Source organism: Aptenodytes patagonicus, chromosome 9 (genome assembly GCF_965638725.1).
Source record: "Aptenodytes patagonicus chromosome 9, bAptPat1.pri.cur, whole genome shotgun sequence".
In the NCBI taxonomy this organism is placed as follows: domain Eukaryota; kingdom Metazoa; phylum Chordata; class Aves; order Sphenisciformes; family Spheniscidae; genus Aptenodytes; species Aptenodytes patagonicus.
Window position 1 is genome coordinate 2,054,722 of NC_134957.1, and position 6,000 is coordinate 2,060,721.

The window sequence follows — 6,000 nt, forward strand, 5'->3', positions numbered from 1 at the left end:
TGGAGATCGGTTGTTGACTGCAGAAAAGCTGAATCATGAAACAGAGGTTATAAACAAGGTTATTTTTAACGAAGGAAACGAATCCCACATCATGCAGAAGTCGGAGCAAGGGACTGTCAGCTAGGGCTCGCAGGTCTCACTCCTGCCCCAATATTCTCTATGTCCTGAAGCAAATTACAATCTCTCTAACCTTTAATTTATCTGCTTGCAACACAGACAAAGCAGCAGACTCCAGTTGTGCTTTCTTTGTACAGCAAAGCTCCTGGTGTGACAGTAAAGTGGTGCTGGGAGCCATGCGATGCCAGGGGCTGGCTCGCACTGTCGCCCGGCACCTTGCAGAGCTATTTCCAGCCACGCAAAATGATCGCACACAGTATTTCAACAGTGTTCATAGACGTTTTGAATGCAGAGAGACACTACCCAGTCTGATTCCCCTCTCCCATATTTCAGAGTCTTACATTTCAATTCCCACATGTAGCCCAGTAACTTCTGCTTCTTTTTGCTCACTGAAAACTCAAAATAGACAAGTTTTTTAGTCCAGAGTCTCACGTTGTATCCTTCAGGCACAAACATGCTGCAGGGTGTGTGCTGTAGATACCCAGCCCAAGGGGAGGGAAGACAAGTCTGGTACACCTGCAGCTAACTGGGAAATTTCCTGATTATGCCACTTCTTATCTCTCTGTCACACTTAAATTCTTCCCATAAAAGCGTATTTCATTTTCCCTAGGAAAGATACTGCAACTCAGGGAAGCAGGGGACTGAGGCTGGGGCTGGCCAGGCTTCCACGTGCTGCCTGAGGAATACGAACAACCCCACATACAGATCCTTACGAACCTGTCTTCTCTGCTCCATGCCCGAGTTAAGAAGTGCTTTGGGTGTGTCTCCAATTTTACATAGATAACTACTAAGGTTAAAGAACTCTAGCTTTTTTGAAAATATTTTTGTAAATATTTTTAAATATATTTTTAAATATATGTATAAACACACATACACACACACACACAAATTTATGAAAACTTTAGGAGACTGGAAACTTTCCTGCCATACTTTATGTACAACACTGCTAGGGCTCTTTGCTGCTGGAGGGGCTTACCTTTCTCGCTCACGTTTTCTTCAAGGTAAACAGTGATTTCCACATAGAAAATATCACATAAAAACCAAGGCATCAATGGATTGGATCCAGAGTGGGTTCTGCTCCCCTTGTCCATTCACTGATGCAAAGCCCTGGCCTGTCTTCACCTGCCTGCTGTGGAAGCAGACACCAAACCTGTACACGCCCAGAACACACACCAGCATTTTCGCACAGGTGCCCGGGCACCTCCAGCGCGGCCGTGAGAAGTGGAACAGGACCAACCTTGCAAGCCAGTTCCCTCTTGCAGGTGCCTGCAAGGACACGTGGCCATGTGCCAGCAGATGGAATAACCATCGCCCCACGCCAGTTATGGGGCAGGGATGCTGCAAGGCTGCGTTAATTAGTGCTTGAGGTGCCTCTGTGATCTGTAGATGAAAGGTGATTTACAGCTGGAAATTATTGCTCTTCTTCATGTGAAGTCTATTATTTTCTGGTGTCCCTTGTTTTGGCTCACGCCATGCCCGGTGTTCGGCGCGGGGTAGGCTCCTCTCTGTGGGCGGCCGTATAGCTGCTTTACGTCTCCAGCTAGCTGCATGCTGTAGAAGCGTGTGATCTGCTCGCAGCATCCATTCGAGGCAGCCTGGTTGTGCCCATGCTTGGATAACTTGGGCTGGGATTTGCACAAAACTGCAGCACTTAGCAGATTGCTTAGCTGGTGGGTTTAGAGGGCCTATATTGGAGGCTGGATACTCAGCTGGGCTGTGCACTCAACCCTGCGAACAGGCAGAGGACCAGCTGGGTGAACCTTAAATCCTGCTGCAGAGAGGAGAAACAGGAATATCCCGAGCCTCTGTGCTTGGGGCTGCCCCAGGGAAGGGGAAGAAGCCAGAGAGGACCAGACTGGGGCCCCTCAGTCTACAGCTTCTCATCTGCGTCCCAAACCTCCTGGGCAGGAATTACAAAGCAGGAGAGGTTCGTGTCTTTGGCAGGCGTCTGGAGGGAAGGGATGTTAGGGTGGTTTTGTGAACTGCCCATGGATAGCAGAAGGAGCAGCTAGGTCCAATGTCCTTCTCGCATTATGCACCACGGCACGCTCACCCCATCAGGCTGCAGAGAGCAAGCGACCTTTTGCTCTTTACTGATAAATAAAACAGCAGAAAGTAGCATGTGGTGTAAGGTGGTTGTAATGACGGAGGAAGAAATATCCCTGATACTCCACACTGCACAGGGCTGCCAAGCACACACGTGCGGGAGAGCAGGACTGGCGACACAAGGCAGGCATGGCCGTCCGGGCACCAGAGAAATTAGCGTCTGCAAACACTGTGACCCAGAGCAATTCCAGCACGGAGTGGGATTTCCTTCCACTGCACTCACCGTGCAGCTCTCCAGCTGGGAAGTAAATGACCACTCACACAAGCCAGCACAAGGCAGTCAGGGATTTTTACAGTTGGAAGAGATCTCCTACCTCCTGCCTAGCCCACACCAGTTTCCCCCTTTTCCCCCTTCTCCCCCAAGGTCCACGAGATTTCAAAACCCTTCAAGTGATGAGATTCCCAGGCAGCCTCACGTACCAGTGAACAAGGACTGGACGGAGCCTCCAGTCCCATCGCAGCCCTCTCTCCATCACCCTGTCCCCCTGGCTCCACCAAACCCTCCTGGCAGCTGTTTGCCTACACAGTGAGTTGGTCAGGGGCTGCTGTTGTCCTCCCCACGGACAAAACAGTCATGCTCTAATTCCAGCTTTGGCTTGCTCCCAGCAAACCCATTTGGGTCCCATTTTCATGAGCAGCGGCTGCAGCACAAAAGGGCACCCGCCACATCGCCCACATCGGCAGCCAGGCTCCTGCTCCCCGAAATGCAGGCTGCCACCGACTCTCGCCTGTCCCTGCTGTCTCCTCGGGGGGCAGCCATGGCAATGGCCGTGCTTGTCCTCTGCAAAAGCCCTGCTAACGTGCACACGGGCTGCCTGCGAATGCGTAACATGAACAAATCCGTGTGCGGAGCAGAAAAAAGGCTGCAGAGCTGCGCCCCGGTGACAATGTATATACATACAGAAAGAGACTACTTCAGAAGTGTTTGGGCCAAGAGGGCTAATGAAGGCGGCAGTCGTTCTTTGGGCCAGTGTCACCTTCACACATGCTTGCAGATCCCTTAGTGCGTGGCCATGAGACCCATGGCCTCTGCATCCCACACTGGAGGGACCTGGTGCTTCGGGCTGATGCTGTGACCCCTTCCCCTGTCTCATGTTCTTGCGGTACTGTGAATCCTCTGAGCTACTAAGAAAGCTACCAGCTAATTCTTTTTCTTGCTGTTAAAGGCTGCAAGACGATCAACAGAGCGAGCCAAACACTGCTATGGGGAGCACTAGGGAGGTAACTCATTAGAGCTCCCATCGCTGCTGCAACAAGCCCCAAGGAAAACACAGAAAGAAAGACCCCCACCATAAAGTCCTGCCCCAGTCTCTAACCTGCTCTTGCGTTGCATTTTCTTGCTGCAAAGTTTTCTTCATAAGGTTTTGTCCTGAATTCCTCAATGTGCCAAGGCAGAGGGGCTCCGGGTCCGCTGTTGCTCTGCACATCGCTCACCCTTGCGGCAGCGAAACCCAGTGTTTGCTGTGAGAGGGTCCTGCACTGTATTCCTGCACTTCTCTGTGGATTGTACTAACTATGGGAAATGCTGAAAATAAGTCTTCAAAACCTAACTCCACTCAAGCAGAAGCTGCTTTTAATGGCCACTGCTGAATATTAACCTTACACGTGTTACTGAGAGGTAAGCAGAGACACAGGCCACGAGTACCGCTTAGAAAACAACATTTTACATAAAAGGCCAACAAGCCAGGATCAGTTTGACACCTTCAATAAGATAAATCCTGGTAGAGTATTAGAAATCTTTTATTTTTAGCAGCTGAATGTTTGCAAATAAAGTTTTTAATAGCCATGAATGATGATATCAAACTGCCACACCCCAAACTGAAATCATCACTCACTTCTTCTGGCACAGGGGGAGGGATTTCTCAGCTTTCCTCCTCTTTTTAAACAACTGCGGCAGCAAAGAGACACTAAAAGGTGGAAAAAACACACAATCTCGCATGGTGGTGACATTGACAGATGTGATGGTGCGGGCTGTACATGACGTTGTGATTTTTTATTAATAACTCTGCACTGCAGATCTCAGTTAGGAAAAGAAGGAGAGCCTGAGTGCGTGGGGAGGACAGCTTTGTTCTTTGGACTTGCAAGAGAAGGAATCTAACGTGGAAGGTAGAAACACCGGAGAGGAACAAGGACTCACAAGGGAGGCAACGGGCTGTGGGTGGTTGTGAGCATCAGGTACGTGAACAAGAAAGAAGACCCCAGCCATTGGGCAGTCAGGCTTTTAAATGAAATGACTGGGACCAGCAAAGAGAGGGCAGGAAAAATGCTCTCAGTTAATTTGTGGCAGCAGATAGGGGAGGCCCAGATGTGTTAAACTTAAGGGTTTGGGAGGGTTTTTTTGCTGACCTATACGGTGGGATAGCCACAGGACAATGCTTGGTCCCTTCCCCCGGTGAAAGAGTGCTCCTGTCCCCCCTGCCCCACACACATCACCCACGCAGAGATGTGCAGAGCCAGGCAAGACGGGGAAGGAGGACCCGCTCTTTCTCTGCAGCCTGCGGTCGGCCACAGCTGCCCGGTGCGCCCCTCTCCTAACCGGCCACGGGGGAGCTGCTCTGCAGGGAAGGACATGGGTGGCTGTAGAAACAGTCAGGCACAGCCCCACAGAGAGCAAGAGTGCCAGCACATGACGAACACGCTGTCCCCAGTCACGTCGCCGCACCACCAAGGGGAAGGAAACTAAGCTTCAAAGGGAGGGGAGGCAGGAGGGGCCCGAGTTTCCGGGGGCGGCTGCTCCCCAGTGTTTGTCATCATCCGAAGGAAGAGTGAAAGTTTTTGCTCTTGGGATAATTATTAAAGACATTTGGGTTTTGCTTTCACATGCCCTCTTCTTTTTTTTTTTTTTTTTTAATTAATTGTAAACCCCATCCTGGCTGTTAAACAGGGATCTGCAGAACTGAAGCTTGTAAGAACATAGTGATTTATGTTTCTCTGGAAGTGAACTGGCATTTCTGAGGAACCCCACCCAAGACTAGCAAATACTGAGGGAGCACGCTGACTCACTGGCTGCTGGCACTTGCTCCTCTCCCTCGATGGCCAGAGCCTGCAGCCAATTTGGGCACATGCGAGACGGTCGTGGTGAATGAACCCCAGTCCCCAGTGACACTACCTTACACCGGAAAAGTGCCTGCCGAAACCTCTGGCTCACAGGAGAGGCTCGGATGGGAAGAGCAGCAGCACCGCAAGGCTGAGTCAAGCTGTAATCACCTGAGCAATGCGCTGAAGGAACCAGCGTGTTGGCACAGCCTCTCCCTCCAGCAAGGGCTAATAACCTGCTGCCGATTCACAAGTGTTCAAGTCACCCAAAGGCAGAGGAGAGCCCTGCAGAGCAGCCTGCCTGGCAAGCCTTGGCAGAAGCCCCTTTGCTTTGCTACACTATGAGAGCAGCCGGGAGGGTAGATGAGCTTGAAGAAGCTCTCAAAAAATCCAGTGCTTACTGCAGAAGGATCAGCTGAGGAAGCAACCGCCCCCTGAGCACCTGACACAGAGGAGGCCGAGTTACAGAAATCGGTTCAGCCATTTGCAGGTGTGATCTTGGTTAAAAAAAAGAAAAAAAGGCGTTACCACGTTGTTAAAATGGCCCCTGCCCACTCAGCTGTCTGCTCCCTCGCATCAATGCAGTCGTGTTTGACGACTTGAGGGAAAAAAGTCCCTTTTGATTGCAGCGCTCCCACCAGCCGTGCAGAGCCAACCTCACAGGCTGGTTCTTGCCCGGCTTATGGGGCATCTCCCAGCACTCGCACACGTCCCGTATACACGAGGATCCCCCGGGACAGC